We start from the raw sequence: 19,815 nt of genomic DNA on the forward strand, positions 1-19,815 counted from the left end.
GGGGGGCATAATTTGTTATGGGGGTGCCCAGATTTTAAACATGATTTTGGCATACATGGTCATCTGTACATATGTATAGACAAGAGCTAAATGAATCCATTAGTGAAGGTCGGCATCCATCACCAGGGTGTCGGAGTCTGACCCAATTTGACTAAATCTGTTCCTCAATTATTTTGTGTTAATATTGTGTTACAAAATGATGAGCACATGAAACCATAATTGTATTCAAGACTCATGCCAAGATGTGTACTTTTACGGCTACAGTTACAAAAGATACAAAAGTAGACCCAGAACTCATTAAAACTCAAGGACACATAAGGTGAAAGAAAAGTCCTTGAGTTTTAATTAAGCAACAATAGAATGTTCTTATAACTTCACAAATTGTAGCCATGAGCACTAACAGCGAATCACTTCCAGCAGAGAATTGTGTGTAGCGAAGGCAGATATGGCACAATTCATGTGATAAGGGCTAATATTGGCGCGGGCCCATTTTGAGCAACATGATATTTATAAACCAAGGCTGAGCACATGTGGAGGGGTATATGGGACGACTGAGGCATGCAATTTCTCACGCGCAGCGCTTATTTGCAGCCTGCCTCATGCAGGTATGAGGATAACGTCAATGAAACAGACTCCCAAGCGCCAGTTGGAATCAGGGCTGTTGCCACGGAAACAGGCTCTGTACCAAGCTGCGGGAAGCAGCAACGGAAACACGCAGTCTCTGTGGTAACCCTTTCGTTGCCAGCTCGCAGGACTATTTGGCATTTCCTCCGTTTAGCATTTGATTGGACAGACGCTACCTGAGAGCCTGCCCCCTGCATCAGTCAACAACTGCTTTTCCCAGTCTTCTGGCTGGGTTGAACCATTGAAAAAGAGAAGGCCAACCACTGTCATTAGGACACAGCCTTGTGTCAGCTGGTCAAACTCCACACACACACCTTGAATGGAGCACTTAGGATTGTGAGATGGAAAACACACAGGTTCAGCATTCATAAAAAAAAAGAGTGCCACCAAATGGCCGAGGTCTCAAAAGAGGTGGCAGTTTAAGTTATAGGTACAAATCGGCCTGGGCCCTCGGGTTAGAAGGGTGAATGACCAGTAGGAGACAGATGTACAGAACACACATTTATTACCACACAACAAACAGACACACATACACACACGGCAATAGGAAGTAGATTGAGGGAATAGATGAAAGTGAAGTGGTTTTCTGTAATGGAACAGAAGAAACAGGGAACCTATTACACATCAGCAAAGGCTAATAGCAATGTAGCACAGGCTAACAGTAATAGCAACGCTATGTAACAGTAATAGCTGTAATGTACACAATGTAATACTACAGATTAGCACGTAGCGGCCAATTGCACTGGGCATAGCAAGCAGGAACGTAGCACCATAATCACACTATGTACATTAGCAGTGAGCTAGCATAGTATACAATATATACATTAGCAGTACCTGGTGGTGGCATAATTTTTTTGGCCAATGACTCCAGCCACCCTAGTCATAGATAATAAACAGAGTAGTAACAGTCTATGCATAGTCACGTTACCTCTACCTACATGTACATATTACCTCAATTACCTTGACTTACAGTTAGTGCATTAATTTTAAGATAGCCAAGTGGGACAACCACACATCACAGTCATATTATGTACATTGTTACTCAATAAAGTAGCTATCAGCAAAGCTAGTAAGTCAGAAAAAAGTCAAGAGACCAGAGGTGGTAGAACTGGGTACTCTGGTTGGGGTGTTTGGTTTCAGCATAGCCTGAAGGTAGGGTGGGGCAGGTCCTCTTGCTGCTCCATAGGCAAGTACCATGGTCTTGTAGTGGATGCGAGCTTAGACTGGAAGCCAGCGGAGTGTGCAGAGGAGCGGGGTGACATGGGAGAACTTGGGAAAGTTCAACACCAGGTGGGCTGCAGCCTAAGTTGCAGGGGTTTGATGGCACAAGCGGGGAGCCCAGCCAACAGCGAGTTGCAGTAGTCCAGACGGGAGAGGACAAGTGCCTTGATTAGGACATGCGCCGCTTCCTGTGCGAGGTAGGGTCGTACTCTACGGATGTGTAGAGCAGGAGCGAGTCAATGCTTTGATGTTTTCAGAGAACGACAGGGTGTTGTCCAGGGTCAGGCCAAGGTTCTTTGCACTCTGGGAGGGGGACACCGTGGAGTTGTCAACCGTGATGGAGAGGTCTTGGATTGGGCAGGCCTTCCCCGGGAGGAAGAGCAGCTCCGTCTTGTCGAGGTTGAGCTTGAGGTGGTGGGCCGCTGCAAGGTACGCAGAGGGGGATGGAGTGTCATCCGCATAGCAATGATAGGAGAGACCATGTGAGGATATGACGGAGCAGAGTGACTTGGTGTATAGAGAAAAGAGGAGAGGGCTTAGAACCGAGCCCTGGGGGACACCAGTAGTGAGAGTACGTGGTACAGACACAGATCTTCTCCACGTCACCTGGAAGGATCGGCCTGCCAGACAGAATGCAATCCAAGAGTGTGCAGAGCCTGTGACGCCCAGCCCTGAGAGGGTGGAGAGGACAATCTGATGGTTCACAATGTCGAAGGCAGCAGATAAATCTAGGAGGATGAGAACAGAGAAGAGAGAGTCAGCTTTGGCAGTACGGAGAGCCTCCGAGACACAGAGAAGAGCAGTCTCGGTTGAGTGACCCGTCTTGAAACCTGACTGCTTAGGGTCAAGAAGCTCGTTCTGAGTGAGAGAGTTGGTCAGAAACAGCAGAAACAGTGTCAAGTGTTTTGGTAAGAAAAGAACAAACGGATACCGGTCTGTAGTTTTTGACGTCAGAGGGGTTGAGTGTTGGTTTCTTGAGGAGGGGAGCGACTCTGGCCATTTTTAAGTCAGAGGGGATGCAGCAAGTGGTCAGGGAAGGGAGGATTGGGAGAAGGTCTCCAGAGATGGTTTGGAGAAGAGTGGAGGGGATGGGGTCAAGCGGGCAGGTTGTCAGGCATCTGGACCTCACTAGTCACAGGATCTGGAGAGAGGGGAGAAAGAGGTCAAGACGTAGGGTAGTTCTGTGTGAATGGAACCAATGGACTCAATAGGCTGCGTGAATGAGGAGTGGATGTCGTCAACCTTCTTTTCAAAGTGGTTGATAAAGTAATCAGCAGAGAGGGAGGAAGGAGGGGGTGGAGGATTAAGGAGGGAGGAGAAGATAGAAACGTTTCCTAGGGATGAAGGCAGAAGCTTTAAATGTCAAGTGATAGAAAGTGGCTTCAGCAGCAGATACAGAGGAAGATAAGGTAGAGATGGACTGAAAGGTTGATAGGTCCTCCGGAAATTTTGTTTTTCTCAATTTTCGCTCAGCTGCCTGCAGCCCTGTTCTGTAAACTCGCAAACAGTCACTCAGCCAGGAGGGGAGAGCGGAGCCGTCCGGGAGGAAAGGGGATAGTGCGAGTCATAGGATGCAGAAAGGGAGGAGAGTAAGGTCGAAGAAGCAGACGGATAGAGCAGAAGAGAGAGATAAAATAGAAGAGAGTAGTGGGAGAGAGACAGCGAAGATTGCGATGGTGCATGACCATCTGGGTAGGGGCTGAGTGGCTAGAAAGGGAGACAGGAAAGGAAACAAAGTAGTGATCAGAGACCTGGAGGGGGGTTGCAGTGAGATTAGTAGGCGAACAGCCTCTAATAAAGATGAGGTCAAGCATATTGCCTGCCTTGTTAGTGGGAGGGGACTGGGAAAGGGTGAGGTCAAAAGAGGCAAGGAGGGGAAATAAATTAATCGAAAGGTAAAGGTTGCCTGTGCGTCATTCTATAGCTAGTGGACTCCTGATACAGTGCATTCTGAAAATATTCAGACCCCTACACATTTTCTTATGTTACAGCATCATTCTAAAATAGATTAAATCATTTTTTACCTTCATCAATCTACACACAATACCCCATAATGACAAAGCGAAAACAGGTTTAGAATTGTTTGCAAATGTATAAAAATAAGAAAACAGAAATACCTTATCGGGCCCTTATCGACCATAAGTATTCAGATCCTTTGCTATGAGACACCTGTCTTTATAATATCCCACAGTTGACAGTGAATGTCAGAGCAAAAACTAAGCCATGAGGTCGAAGGAATTGTCCGTAGAGCTCAGAGACAGGGTTGTGTCGAGGTACAGATCTAGGGAAGGGTACAAAAAAATAATTGGTACCCTTCCTCTGCAGAGTGAAAAGGTGTCCCAGAGTAGAGAGAGCTGAGAGAAAATGCCCTGGAGCACTGTAAGGGTTTTCTACAACTCATGTAGCTTACAGACCGAAAGTAATTAACAGAACATGAAAACAGACCATTGTAAGTAAGATATAAATGATACCTCCTAAAGGCATCCGCATGCTTTCCAGACGAAACAGTTTGTGCATATATTATGACGACATTTAGTGACTTTGTTCGTTTTTGTCACGACTTCCTCCGAATCTGCCACCCCTCCTTGTTCGGGTAGGCTTCGGCGTTCGTAGTCACCGGCCTTCTAGCCACTGCCGCTCCATATCTCATCATTCCATTTGTCTTGTCAATTACACACACACACCTGGTTCATATTCCCCTCATTAGTACGTGTTTAAGTGTTCCCTCTGCCCCCCTTGTCCTTGTGGGTGATTGTTCATTGTGAGGATTAGTAGTTCGGTTGAGCTCTGTATTTTGTATTGCCGGGGTATTTTCCCTGTGTGCTTGTTTGTTCCAGTGCCCCTGTTTTGAGCACTGGACTGGTTATGCTGGATTACGGAATAAACTCTGTATACTGTGATTTACCCTCCTGCGCCTGACTCCTTCAAATCACACATCACAGAATCACCCACCCGAAATGGAGTCAGCGGGAGAGGAGCGCATGCCTGGAGTCGTGGCACGGGTCCAGGAGCATTCAACAATGCTAGCCAGCTTGGGAGAAGCGATGGATCGGGTTCTCCAGGTCATCCAACGCCTGGAGAGGAGAGGACCCGATCTGTCGAGACCAGCTGGGCAACCGGATCCAGCTACCCACAGGGATCCATATATCCCGACCACGGGAGTTCGACGGGACAGCTGCTCTCTGCCAGGGATTCCTCCTCCAACTGGAGCTCTACTTCTCCAGCATCAGGCCGGCCCCATCGGAGCGGGAGAAGGTGTCCGCCCTCGTCTCCTGCTTCTCTGGGAAAGCCCTGGAGTGGGCCAACGCGGTCTGGAACAAAGGAGGAGCCGCGTTGGACAACTACAGGGAGTTTGCTCGCCTCTTTCGGGCTGTCACCCGCCCGAAGGTCGAGAGGCGGGCGAGTGGCTGGTCCACCTGAGGCAGGGGACGAGGACTGCGCAGGACTTTGCCTTGTAATTTCGGACTCTAGCAGCTGGGTCCGGGTGGAACAAGCGGGCCCTTATCGACCATTTCCGGTGCCATCTGCGGGAGGACATCCTGGAGGGGGGTCTGCCCGTTCCAACCCCGGCCAACTCGGATCACGAGCTGATGGAGCTAGGTGGAGCCGCGATCTGAGTATGCGGAAGACGACAGCGCCAGTGTCACTCTGGTGGCACGAAGGGACATTACGCCACACGATGTCGTCAGCGTTCTTTTGGGTCTGGAGGCGGCAGGCAGGGCACTCTCACATCACCCCAGGTATCGAACACCCACACTTGTTCAGAGCCCTCCGCTGTACACTGTACCCTACCCATGCACTTTCCTGATCACATTGTAGTTCCCCAGTGTAAGGCGCTAGTCGATTCAGGCGCAGCTGGGAACTTTATTGAAAGGGCATTCTCACAGTCTAGGCATTTCATTGGTTCCCCTATCCATTCCACTCCCCATCAGAGCACTTGACAGGCGATCATTAGGGTCCGGGTTTGTTAGGGTAGATACCGCACCCATCACCATGGTTACCCACGAGACTCATTGCGAGCAAGTCACGTTTTTTATCATTGAGTCTCCTGCTTTCCCTGTGGTACTAGGTATCCCTTGGTTAGCACTCCACAACCCCACAGGGTTCTCACGGGGTGGTCGCGAGAGTGTCAGGGTAGGTGTCTCGGTGTTTCCGTTGGTGCAACCATGGTGGAAAGTCCATACAGTACCTCCACCGTGCGCATTCCCCCCGAATACCTCGATTTGGCGAACGCGTTTTCCAAAACGCAGGCAACCAAGTTACCACCTCATCGGGCGGGGGATTGCGCGATAAACCTCCGGGTAGATGCTGTGCCTCCCAGGAGTCATGTGTATCCCCTGTCACAGGCTGAAACGGAGGCTATGGAAACATACATCACAGAGTCCCTGTGCCAGGGGTTTATACGTCCCTCCACTACACCCGCCTCCTCAAGTTAATTTTTTGTGAAGAAGAAAGACGGCAGTCTGCACCCTTGCATTGATTATCAATCACTGAACAAGGAGTCAATACGATTTAGTTATCCTCTCCCTCTCATTCCTTCACTGACTGAGTCAATGCATGGGGCGCGCTTCTTCACCAAATTAGATCTCCGGAGTGCTTTCAACCTGGTGCGTGTCCGAGAGGGGGATGAGTGGAAGACAGCATTCAGCACAACCATGGGGCATTATGAATACCTGGTGATGCCCTACAGTTTGATGAATGCTCCATCCGTCTTCCAGTCCTTTGTGAACGAGGTGTTTCGGGACATGCATGGTCGCGGTGTAGTGGTCTACATCGATGACATTCTAATGTGTTCCACTACGCGCACCGAGCATGTGTTCCTGGTTCGGAAAGTGCTGGCCCGACTGTTGGAAAATGACCTTTATGCCAAGGCAGAAAAGTGTCTGTTTTTACAGCAGTCCGTCTCCTTCCTCGGATACCGCATTACCACCTCAGGTGTGGAGATGGAGGGAGATCGAATTTCAGCCGTGCATAATTGGCAGACTCCAACCACGGTTAAGGAGGTGCAGCGCTTTATTGGCTTTGCCAACTACTATCAGAGGTTTATCCGGGGCTTTGGCAAGGTCGCAGCTCCCATTACATCTCTGTTGAAGGGTGGGCCGTCCTGGCTCCACTGGTCTGCTGAGGCGGACAGGGCCTTCAGTAACCTGAGGTCTCTGTTGACCTCAGCCCCGGTACTGGCCCACCCGTATCCATCACTACCGTTCGTAGTGGAGGTGGATGCGTCCGAGGTAGGGATAGGCGATGTCCTATCTCAACGCTCGGGCACGTCATCCAAGCTCCGCCCCGTGCCTTCTTCTCCAAGAAGCTCAGCCCGGCGGAATAGAACTACGACGTTGGTGATCGGGAGCGGTTGGCTGTTGTCCGAGCCCTGACCGGACCACCGTAACCTGGAGAAAATCCGGGCAGCGAGGAGGCTGAACCCTCGCCAGGCCAGGTGGGCCCTATTCTTCACCCGGTTTGATTTCACACTATCATACATCCCGGGTACGAAGAACGTGAAGGCAGACGCATTGTCAAGGCTGTATGACACAGAGGAATGGCCCAGAGACAACACCCCCATACTCCCGGCCTCATGCATTGTGGCGCCGGTAGTATGGCCGATGGACGCGAATATAGAGCAGGCGTTACGCACAGAGCCATCTCCACCTCAGTGTCCAGATGGGCTGCAGTATGTGCCTGCTCTTATCCATGACAGTCTGATCTACTGGGCACACACGTCACCGTCCTCTGGTCACCCATGTATCGGTCGTACAGTGCGCTGCCTGACCGGAAAGTACTAGTGGCCTACCTTGGCTAAGGACGTGAGGGTGTATGTCTCCTCCTGCTCAGTGTGCACCCAGAGTAAGGCACCTCCCAGTGGGTAAGTTACAACCTTTACCAGTTCCACAACGACCATGGTCTCACCTGAGAGTTGATTTCCTTACCGATCTTTCCCTCTCCCAAGGTAACACCAGCATCCTGGTCGTTGTGGACCGCTTTTCCAAGGCCTGCCGCCTACTACCTCTGCCCGGTCTCCCCACAGCCCTGCAAACTGCGGAGGCCCTGTTTACACACGTCTTCCGGCACTACGGGGTCCCAGAGGATATAGTGTCTGACCGGGGTCCCCAGTTCACATCCAAGGTCTGGAAGGCATTCATGGAACGTCTGGGGGTCTCGGTCAGCCTGACCTCTGGTTTTCACCCCGAGTCTAATGGGCAGGTGGAATGGATAAATCAGGATGTGGGTAGGTTCCTGCCGTCCTACTGCCAGGACTGGCCGGAGGAGTGGTCGGTGTTCTTGCCATGGGCCGAATATGACCAGAACGCTCTCCGTCACTCCTCCACTAACCTAACGCCATTCCAATGTGTTTTAGGTTACCAACCGTGGCACCAGAGCCATACCGAGGCTCCTGCGGTGGATGACTGGTTTCGGCGAGCGGAGGAGACGTGGGAGGCTGCCCACGTCCACATCTCATCATTCCATTTGTCTTGTCAATTACACACACCTGGTTCATATTCCCCTCATTAGTACGTGTTTAAGTGTTCCTTCTGCCCCCCTTGTCCTTGTGGGTGATTGTTCATTGTGAGGATTAGTAGCTCGGTTGAGCTCAGTATTTTGTATTGCCAGGGTATTTTCCCCGTGTGCATGTTTGTTCCAGTGCGCCTGTTTTGCGCACTGGACTAGTTACGCAAAAAAATGCTAGTCAGATGCATAATTGCGCAACTAAGATCTCCTCGGCAAAAATGCCAAAATTAATGACAGATTTCTTGAGTTATCGTAGATTAATTCTGACCATTTTGAGGAAATGTATACTGGCTACAGTGTCTAAAAATGAACAAACGTACTATTGCCGCTTTTTTCTCATTTTTCAAGCGAATGTCTTTTAAGGGAGTATGCGAGTACACTTGTTTGGTTCGCCTAACCGAGCTCAACTAGGCGCCAGCCGAACTGAAGCATGCTGATGTCTTAACCCACTCACAGAAAGTTCACCAGCTTGCAAACAATGGACAAGGCTGCAAACAGACAAACTGGCAGTGCAAAAACTGAATAAGACCAAAAAGCCATGAACACGTCTTACTCAACAATCAGAGGAAAAAGGAACATTCCTCCTCACCTTGCTCCATACCACTTCCTTCCATGCCTTCTGTCTGTCACCAGCCCTGTCAAATCCTGGTGTAATAGTCCACAGTGTAGCCCTCATCCAGGCTCCTGTCTCCAGAACCACAAAGCCATGCACGCTTCCACTAGCGACTGCACACACACAAACACACGACGGCGCGCACACGCAGCCCATAGTGACGTGCTGCAGTGTTCTCGCTTGCAAGCCGACTCTGTCGACCACACAGAAGCTGCCTGCAATCAAATTCCCTATGAATCAATACAGCCTTCTGAGCTGCCGATCACCACAGCTGCAGTCAGGTCAATGTTTCCCCCATGCTACCTCCCTAAAGACACTGGCCGTGTCCGAATACCCATACTAGCGTACTACATAATTAAACTGCATACTATTTACTCATCGTTGCATACTATTTAGCACGTACCGTTTAGTCAAAAGTATACAGTATGCCATGGCCTGCCCCGCAGTAGCGGCTCCTGATTGGCTGAGTAGGTGGGGCACGGCCGAGTGTGGGTGGATTCTTCCAAATTCAACAGACATGCATCGCATTAACCAGCCTGAAAATAGCTCATTTCCAATTTGATTAATTTCTCTAAACTTTGAATAGAATAGGAATGGAGTTATAGGCCTACATTAGTGAAACTAATGCGCTGTAACATGAATTAAATCAAAGCCTAGTACACACACCAAAACTTTCCAAAAGTTCAAATCAAAACGCTATTGCACAGAAAAATGTGAACAGTCAGGTGCATCGCAAGACAACATAATAAAGTAAAGCGCTGATCATTGGAAACGAGATCAGAACGACTGCTAAGGCTTGATCCATAAATAAAATAATGTAGCCTAAAAAACTAAAACAATCCATATGTTCAAATCAAAAGGCCTGATTAACATGACATCAATAACGCAGCCACATCCAAGTCCCTGGTGCAGACACATTCAGAAATCAAAAGATGGTTTAGTATTTAGTTTAAACGCTCTGACGAAATAACACTTGTGTAGCCTGCGATGCAATACTTGTCATCATTTTAAAAAGAGAACAAAAGCTAAATTAGCCTACACCACCGCAGAAGCTTCGGCATCTCCCCAATTTAGTATCCTAGTTTTATTGTTCGGCTACTTCAAGAGAACTAGGGCCTATCACTCGCAGCACACCTCTTCCAATGCGTTGTGGAAAAAATGTGGATCGAATTCTACTACAGTGCATTCGGAGAGCATTCAGACCCCTTGACTTTTTACACATTTTGTTACTTTACAGACGTTTTCTAAAATTGATTAAATACTTTTTTTTCCTCAAATCTACACACAATACCCCATAATTAAAAAGCAAAAACAGGTTTGTATAAATATTTGCAAATGTATACAAATAAAAAAACTATCACATTTACATAAAGTACCAGTCAAAGGTTTGGACACGCCTACTCATTCAAGGGTTTTTCTTTATTTTTACATTGTAGAATAATAGTGAAGACATCAAAACTATGAAATAACACATATGGAATCATGCAGTAACCAAAAAAAGTGTTAAATCAAATTATATTTTACAATTGAGATTCTTCAAATAGCCACCCTTTGCCTTGATGACAGCTTTGCACACTCTTGGCATTCTCTTAATCAGCTTCACCAGGATGCTTTTCCAACAGTCTTGAAGGAGTTCCCACATGCTGAGAACTTGTAGGCTGCTTTTCCTTCACTGTGCCGTCCGACTCATCCCAAACTATCTCAATTAATTAGGTTGAGGTCGGGGATTGTGGAGGCCAGGTCATCTGATGCAGGACTCCATCACTCTCCTTCTTGGTAAAATAGCCCTTACACAGCCTGGAGGTGTGTTGGGTCATTGTCCTGTTGAAAAACAAATGACAGTCCCACAAAGCCCAAACCAGATGGGATGGCGTATCGCTGCAGAATGCTGTGGTAGCCATGCTGGTTAAGTGTGCCTTGAATTCTAAATAAATCACAGACAGTGTCACCAGCAAAGCACCCCCACACCATAACACCTACTCCTCCATGCTATACGGTGGGAACAACACATGCGGAGATCCGTTCACCCACGCTGCGTCTAACAAAGACACGGTCGTTTGAACCAAAAATCTCAAATTTGGACTCCAGACCAAAGGACAAAAGATCCACTGGTCTAATGTCCATTGCTCGTGTTTCTTGGCCCAAGCAGGTCTCTTCTTATTGGTGTCCTTTAGTAGTGGTTTCTTTGCAGCAATTCGACCATGAAGGCCTGATTCAAGCAGTCTCCTCTTAACAGTTGATGTTGAGATGTGTCTGTTACTTGAACTCTGTGAAGCATTTATTTGGGCTGCAATTTCTGAGGCTGGTAACTCTAATGAACTTATCTTCTGCAGCAGAGGTAACTCTGGGTCTTCCATTCCTGTGGCGTTCCTCATGGGAACCAGTTTCATCATAGCGCTTGATGGTTTTTGTGACTGCACTTGAAGAAACTTTAAAAGTTCTTGAAATGTTCAGTATTGACTGACCTTCACGTCTTAAAGTAATGATGGACTGTCATTTCTCTTTGATTATTTGAGCTGTTCTTGACATAATATGGACTTGGTCTTTTACCAAATACGGCTATCTAGAATGCCAAGAGTGTGCAAGCTGTCATCAAGGCGGTGACCCGCTCCTGCAGGTTCATGCTCTACAACATTCGGAGAGTACGACCCTGCCTCACACAGGAAGCGGCACAGGTCCTAATCCAGGCACTCGCTCTGGCACCCCAATGGTGGAACAAGCTCCCTCACGACGCCAGGACAGCGGAGTCACTCACCACCTTCCGGAGACATTTGAAACCCCACCTCTTTAAGGAATACCTGGGATAGGATAAAGTAATCCTTCTACCCCCCCCCCCCCACCACAGCGGAGTCACTCACCACCTTCCGGAGACATTTGAAACCCCACCTCTTTAAGGAATACCTGGGATAGGATAAAGTAATCCTTCTACCCCCCCCCCCCCACAGCGGAGTCACTCACCACCTTCCGGAGACATTTGAAACCCCACCTCTTTAAGGAATACCTGGGATAGGATAAAGTAATCCTTCTACCCCCCCCCCACAGCGGAGTCACTCACCACCTTCCGGAGACATTTGAAACCCCACCTCTTTAAGGAATACCTGGGATAGGATAAAGTAATCCTTCTACCCCCCCCCCCCCCCCAAAATTGTAAAGTGGTTATCCCACTGGCTATAGGGTGAATGCATCAATTTGTGAGTCGCTCTGGACTAGAGCGTCTGCTAAATGACGTAAATGTGCCCTTGAGCAAGGCACTTAACCCTAATTGCTCCTGTAAGTCGCTCTGGATAAGAGCGTCTGCTAAATGACTTAAATGTAAATGTAAATGTAAGGCAAAGGGTGGCGATTTGAAGAATCTCAAATATAACAAATATTTGTTTAACACTTTTTAGCTTACTACATGATTCCATGTGTTATTTCATAGTGTTGATGTCTTCACTATTATTCTACAATGTAAGAAATAGTAAAAATTAAGGAAAACCCTTGAATGAGTAGGCGTGTCCAAACTTTGTATGTGTATGTAAATAAGGTATTTCTGTTTATTTTTTATACATTTGCAAACATTTCTCAAATCCTGTTTTTGCTTTGTTATTATGGGGTATTGTGTGTGTAGATTGATGAGGAACATTTTTTATTTAATACATTTTAGAATAAGGCTGTAATGCAACAAAATGTGGAAAAAGGTCAAGGGGTCTGAATACTTTCATAATGCATTGTAGCTGCTCAAAATGGTTGCGTGGCATATTTCTACCCATGAATGGTACCCTGACGGTGGCGTCAGTAGAACAGTGAGGAGGACCCTGCAAAGAACCCTTCCCAGACACTGCAGGCACTGGTCCCTGAAGGCATTCACTTTGTGATGGCTACAGTGGCAGGAAGCGGGGAGCCAAGAGTGTGGCACCAGGGGTTCTGGACCGAGTAGTTACTCATCATTTAAAAGCAGGCCACTCCCTGGTGAAGTTTGAAGGGCGCAAGAGAGGGTGTGTGGTGTGCATCCGGAGTGAACGCAGGGCAAAGAGTGGGAGATGTGTAGAAACCTCCTTTGGGTGTTCTACGTGTTCTGTGCCACTTTGCAGGATGTTTCTTTTAATTTATTTTTATCTTCTCTCTGTATCGGTCTGCATTCACTCAATTGCTGTCAAAGTAGGCTACTATTTCTACATTTTTTGTCAGGCCTAGGTCTGTACTAAATCTTATTGAGAGAGGTTATCTACATCTATGAATAGTTGTTTGCATTTTTACAGAAGTAAGAATCTCTGTCATTCCAAAAGTCTACTTTGTGTGGGTGCATTTGGATTTTTTCTCTGAATCTTTCTCTATCTAATACTTGTTGCATTTACTGAATTGTCATCAAAGTACTATTTTTTGCTTGTGCTTGAGAAATATTTGCTTGTGCCTGACATACCCTGGTGGCTTTGATTGACGGGTGCTTTTACAGGAGTGATTCATTGATTCTTTCTATAGGCCTATATGTCCATTCAGAAAGATTCCTAATTTAACCTGTCTAGACTCTCTCTTTTTAATAAGAATCAAATGCTCCCGTCATGATTTAATCTTGTAAAAGGCCTATTTTCAGTAGCTTTGGCTACATTCTGTATCTTATTATGGCATCCTCTCTTTGAAGAAAATATGTCAATGTCATTGAATGAGCGCAGCAGCAGAACGGTTTGTGACGTTATGCAAATATTTCAGGAAAATTTAGTTTGAATGATTTTGTGCGTCAAAATAGGATCTGTATTAAAACATATATATAGGCAGAAAAGCTGACAGATAAGGACAAGGTAGTCATATGCAGTGCAAATTTCTAAAAAATAAAAAACACTTATTTAGATAAGTATTCAGACCCCTTGCTCTGAGACTCAAAATTGAGATCAGGTGCATCCTGTTTCCGTTGATCTTTCTTGAGATGTTTCTACAACTTGATTGGAGTCCACCTGTGGTAAATTCAATTGATTGGACATGATTTGGAAAGGCACACACCTGTCTATATAAGGTCCCACAGTTGGGCCTCCTGAGTGGCGCAGCGGTCTAAGGCACTGCATCGCAGTGCTTGAGGCGTCACTACAGATCCGGGTTCGATCCCGGGCTGTGTCGCAGCCGGCCGCGACCGGGATACCCATGAGGCGACGAACAATTGGCCCAGTGTCGTCCGGGTTAGGGGAGGGTTTGGCAGGCCGGGATTTCCTTGTCCCATCGTGCTCTTGCGACTCCTGTGGCGGGCCGGGCACATGCTCGCTGACACGGTCGCCAGTTGTAAGTTGTTTCCTCAGACACATTGGTCCGGCTGGCTTCCGGGTTAAGCAAGCAGTGTGTCAAGAAGCAGTGCGGCTTGGCAGGGTCGTATTTCGGAGGACGCATGGCTCTCGACCTTCGCCCCTCCCGAGTCCATACGGGAGTTGCAGAGGTGGGACAAGACTGTAACTACCAATTGGATATCAAGAAAAAGGGGCTAAAAAAAAATCTTTAATAAAGAATCCCACAGTTGACAGTGCATGTCAGAGCAAAAACCAAGCCATGAGGTCGAAGGAATTGTCCGTAGAGCTACGAGACTGGATTGTGTTGAGGCACAGATCTGGGGAAGGGTACCAAAACATTTCTGCACCATTAAAAGGTCCCCAAGAACACAGCAGCCTCCATCATTCTTAAATGGAAGAAGTTTGGAACCACCAAGACTCTTCCTAGAGCTGGCCGCTCAGCCAAACTGAGCAATCAGGGGAGAAGGGCATTGGTCAGGGAAGTGACCAAGAACCCAATGGTCAGTGACAGAGCTCCAGAGTTCCTCTGTGGAGATGGGAGAACCTTCCAGAAAGACATCCATCTCTGCAGCACCACCAAATTAGGTCTTTATGGTAGGGTGGCCAGACGGAAGCCACTCCTTAGTAAAAAGGCACATGACAGCCCACTTGGAGTTTGCCAAAAGGCCCCTAAAGGACTCTCAGGCCATGAGAAACAATATTCTCTGGTCTGATGAAACCAAGATTGAACTCTTTGGCCTGAATGCCAAGTGTCACATCTGGAGGAAACCTGGCACCATCACTACGGTGAAGCATGGTGGTGGCAGCATCATGCAGTGGGGATGTTTTTCAGCGGCAGGGACTGGGAGACTAGTCAGGACCGAGGGAAAGATGAACGGAACAAAGTACAGAGAGATCCTTGATGAAAACCTGCTCCAGAGTGCTCAGGACCTCACTGGGGGCGAAGGTTCACCTTCCAACAGGACAAGGACCCTAAGCACACAGCCAAGACAACGCAGGAGTGGCATCGGGATAAGTCTCTGAATGTCCTTGAGTGGCCCAGCCAGAGCCCGGACTTGAACCCAATTGAACATCTCTGGAGAGACCTGAAAATAGCTGTGCAGCAACGCTCTCCATCCAACCTGACAGAGCTTGAGAGGATCTGCAGAGAAGAATGGGAGAAACTCCCCAAATACAGGTGTGCCAAGCTTGTATCGTCATACCCAAGAAGACTCGTGGCAGTAATCGCTGCCAAAAGTACTTCAACAAAGTACTGAGTAAAGGGTCTGAATACTTATGTAAATGAGATAGTTTTTCTTTTTAATACATTTGCAAAATAAATTTTACAAAAACATACAATTTTTTTTTTTGCTTTGTCATTATGGGAGATTGTGTGTAGATTGATGAAAAAACAATTTTATCCATTTTAGAATAAGCTTTAACATAACAAAAATGTGGAAAAAGTCAAGGGGTCTGAATACTTTCCAAATGAAGTGTATATCTTTATTTTAACTCCGTTAATGTTGTCAATACGAAAATGTGACAGATCCTCTTCAACCTGGCATTTCTTACATTTGTTGATCTAATATTTATAAGTAATAACCTGAATAATCATAATGACATGCCACGAAGTGTAATGGCTTGTTTCAAGTAGGTTTTTATTACGAAGCATATCCCCCCGGTCACATTTTGGATTATTTTTATTTAATTTATTTATTATATACAGGGAGGGAAAAAAGTATTTGATCCCCTGCTGATTTTGTACGTTTGCCCACTGACAAAGAAATGATCAGTCTATAATTTTAATGGTAGGTTTATTTGAACAGTGAGAGACAGAATAACAACAACAAAAAAATCCAGAAAAACGCATGTCAAGAACGTTATAAATTGATTTGCATTTTAATGAGGGAAATAGGGATGATGGACGGGGCCATGTACCGTCAAATCTTGGGTGAGAACCTCCTTCCCTCAGCCAGGGCATTGAAAAATGGGTCGTGGATGGGTATTCCAGCATGACAATGACCCAAAACACACGGCCAAGGCAACAAAGGAGTGGCTCAAGAAGAAGCACATTAAGGTCCTGGAGTGGCCTAGCCAGTCTCCAGACCTTAATCCCATAGAAAATCTGTGGAGGGAGCTGAAGGTTCGAGTTGCCAAACGTCAGCCTCGAAACCTTAATGACTTGGAGAAGATCTGCAAAGAGGAGTGGGACAAAATCCCTCCTGAGGTGTGTGCAAACCTGGTGGCCAACTACAATAAACATCTGACCTCTGTGATTGCTAACAAGGGTTTTGCCACCAAGTACTAAGTCATATTTTGCAAAGGGGTCAAATACTTATTTCCCTCATTAAAATGCAAATCAATTCATAACATTTTTGACATGCGTTTTTCTGGATTTTTGTTGTTGTTATTCTGTCTCTCCCTGTTCAAATAAACCTACCATTAAAATTATAGACTGATCATGTCTTTGTCAGTGGGCAAACGTACAAAATCAGCAGGGGATCAAATACTTTTTTCCCCTCACTGTGTGTGTGTGTGTGTGTGTGTGTGTGTGTGTGTGTGTGTGTGTGTGTGTGTGTGTATATATATATATATATATATATATATATATATATATATATATATATATATATATATATATATATATATATATATATATATATATATATATATATATATATATATATATATATATATATATATTTTATACTTGGTACATTTTACTTGAGTAATTTAGTCATATTTACAACAATTTTAATACTTGTTTTTTTGTGTTCATGGTTTTTTGATAGTGTCTTTACACAATGGAAGACAGAATGAGTGTTATTCCTACTGACAAATGTAGTGTCATTAAAAAAGGTTGTGCACTTTAAAACTAAGTTAACTTGTAATTGTCATTTGTTCAGAAATTACAGCGGAGTCTTTCTGGGTAAGTCTAAGAGCTTTGCACACCTGGATTGTACAATATTCTTCAAGCTCTGTCAAGTTGGTTGATGATCTCTGCTAGACAGCCATTTTCATGTCTTGCCATAGATTTTCAAGCCGATTTAAGTCTAAATTGTAACTAGACCATTCAGGAACATTGAATTTCGTCTTGGTAAGCAACTTATTTTAGGTTATTGTCCTGCTGAAATGTGAATGTGTTCCAGTGTCTGTTGGAAAGCAGACTGAAAGAGGTTTTCCTCTAGGATTTTGCCTTGTTTTAGAGAATTATGCAGTACGTCCAACAGGCTTCAAAACTGCAGACCACGTGTAACCACACCAGCCCAGGACTTCAACATCCGGCTTCTTCACCTGTGGGATTGTCTGAGACCAGCCACCCGGACAGCTGATGACAATGTTGGAAGCTCAACAACGTGCTCGTCGTCCTCACCAGGGGTCTTGACCTGACTGCAGTTCAGCGTCGTAACCGACTTCAGTGGGCAAATGCTCACCTTCGATGGCCAATGGCACACTGGAGACGTCTGCACTTCACGGATGAATCCAGTTTTCAACTGTACTGGGCAGATGGCAAAGTTCTCCTATATTACAGTAAAATCATGGCATTGTGTGGGCGAGCGGTTTGCTGATGTCAACGTTGTGAACAGAGTGCCCCATGGTGGCCGTGGGGTTATGGTATGGGCAGGCATAAGCTACGGACAACGAACACAATTGCATTACAGTGGGGGAAAAAAATATTTAGTCAGCCACCAATTGTGCAAGTTCTCCCACTTAAAAAAGATGGGAGAGGCCTCTAATTTTCATCATAGGTACACGTCAACTATGACAGACAAAATGAGAAAAAAAAATCCAGAAAATCACATTGTAGGATTTTTTATGAATTTATTTGCAAATTATGGTGGAAAATAAGTATTTGGTCAATAACAAAAGTTTCTCAATACTTTGTTATATACCCTTTGTTGGCAATGAGACAGGTCAAACGTTTTCTGTAAGTCTTCACAAGGTTTTCACACACTGTTGCTGGTGTTTGTCCCATTCCTCCATGCAGATCTCCTCTAGAGCAGTGATGTTTTGGGGCTGACGCTGGGCAACACGGACTTTCAACTCCCTCCAAAGATTTTCTATGGGGTTGAGATCTGGAGACTGGCTAGGCCACTCCAGAACCTTGAAATGCTTCTTACGAAGCCACTCCTTCGTTGCCCTGGCGCTGTGTTTGGGATCATTGTCATGCTGAAAGACCCAGCCACGTTTCATCTTCAATGCCCTTGCTGATGGAAGGAGGTTTTCACTCAAAATCTCACGATATATGGCCCCATTCATTCTTTCCTTTACACGGATCAGTCGTCCAGGTCCCTTTGCAGAAAAACAGCCCCAAAGCATGATGTTTCCACCCCCATGCTTCACAGTAGGTATGGTGTTCTTTGGATGCAACTCAGCATTCTTTGTCCTCCAAACACGACGAGTTTAGTTTGAACCAAAAAGTTCTATTTTGGTTTCATCTGACCATATGACATTCTCCCAATCCTCTTCTGGATCATCCAAATGCACTCTAGCAAACTTCAGACGGGCCTGGACATGTACTGGCTTAAACAGGGGGACACGTCTGGCACTGCATGATTTGAGTCCCTGGCGGCGTAGTGTGTTACTGATGGTAGGCTTTGTTACTTTGGTCCCAGCTCTCTGCAGGTCATTCACTAGGTCCCCCCGTGTGGTTCTGGGATTTTTGCTCACCGTTCTTGTGATCATTTTGACCCCACGGGGTGAGATCTTGCGTGGAGCCCCAGATCGAGGGAGATTATCAGTGGTCTTGTATGTCTTCCATTTCCTAATAATTGCTCCCACAGTTGATTTTTTCAAACCAAGCTGCTTACCTATTGCAGATTCAGTCTTCCCAGCCTGGTGAAGGTCTACAATTTTGTTTCTGGTGTCCTTTGACAGCTCTTTGGTCTTGGCCATAGTGGAGTTTGGAGTGTGACTGTTTGAGGTTGTGGACAGGTGTCTTTTATATTGATAACAAGTTCAAACAGGTGCCATTAATACAGGTAACGAGTGGAGGACACAAGAGCCTCTTAAAGAAGAAGTTAGAGGTCTGTGAGAGCCAGAAATCTTGCTTGTTTGTAGGTGACCAAATACTTATTTTCCACCATAATTTGCAAATAAATTCATTAAAAATCCTACAATGTGATTTTCTGGATTTTTTTTTGTCAATTTGTCTGTCATAGTTGACATGTACCTATGATGAAAATTACAGGCCTCTCTCATCTTTTTAAGTGGGAGAACTTGCACAATTGGTGGCTGACTAAATACTTTTTTTCCCCACTGTATATCGATGGCAATTTGAATGCATAGAGATACCGTGACGAGATCCTGAGGCCCATTGCCGTGCCATTCATCCACCGCCATCACCTCATGTTTCAGCATGATAATGCACGGCCCCATGTCTCAAGGATCTGTACACAATTCCTGGATGCTGAAAATGTCCCAATTCTTCCATGGCCTGCATACTCACCACCCATTGAGCATGGTTGGGATGCTCTGGATCGACGTGTACGACAGCGTGTTCCAGTTTCTGCCAATATCCAGCAACATCGCACAGTCATTGAACAGCAGTGGGACAACATTCCAACAAGCCACAATCAACAGCCTGATCAACTCTATGCGAAGGAGATGTGTCACACT

At 46.1% G+C, this 19,815-nt stretch overlaps 1 protein-coding gene across 1 annotated transcript in view; it reads right to left on the reverse strand.

Moving 5' to 3' along the window:
• The window catches only part of chd6 (chromodomain helicase DNA binding protein 6), a 110,173-nt gene that overhangs the window by 79,935 nt on the left and 10,423 nt on the right, over window positions 1-19,815 (reverse strand). The window lies entirely within an intron of this gene.

This window comes from Coregonus lavaretus (genome assembly GCF_964263955.1).
Source record: "Coregonus lavaretus genome assembly, chromosome: 12".
In the NCBI taxonomy this organism is placed as follows: domain Eukaryota; kingdom Metazoa; phylum Chordata; class Actinopteri; order Salmoniformes; family Salmonidae; genus Coregonus; species Coregonus lavaretus.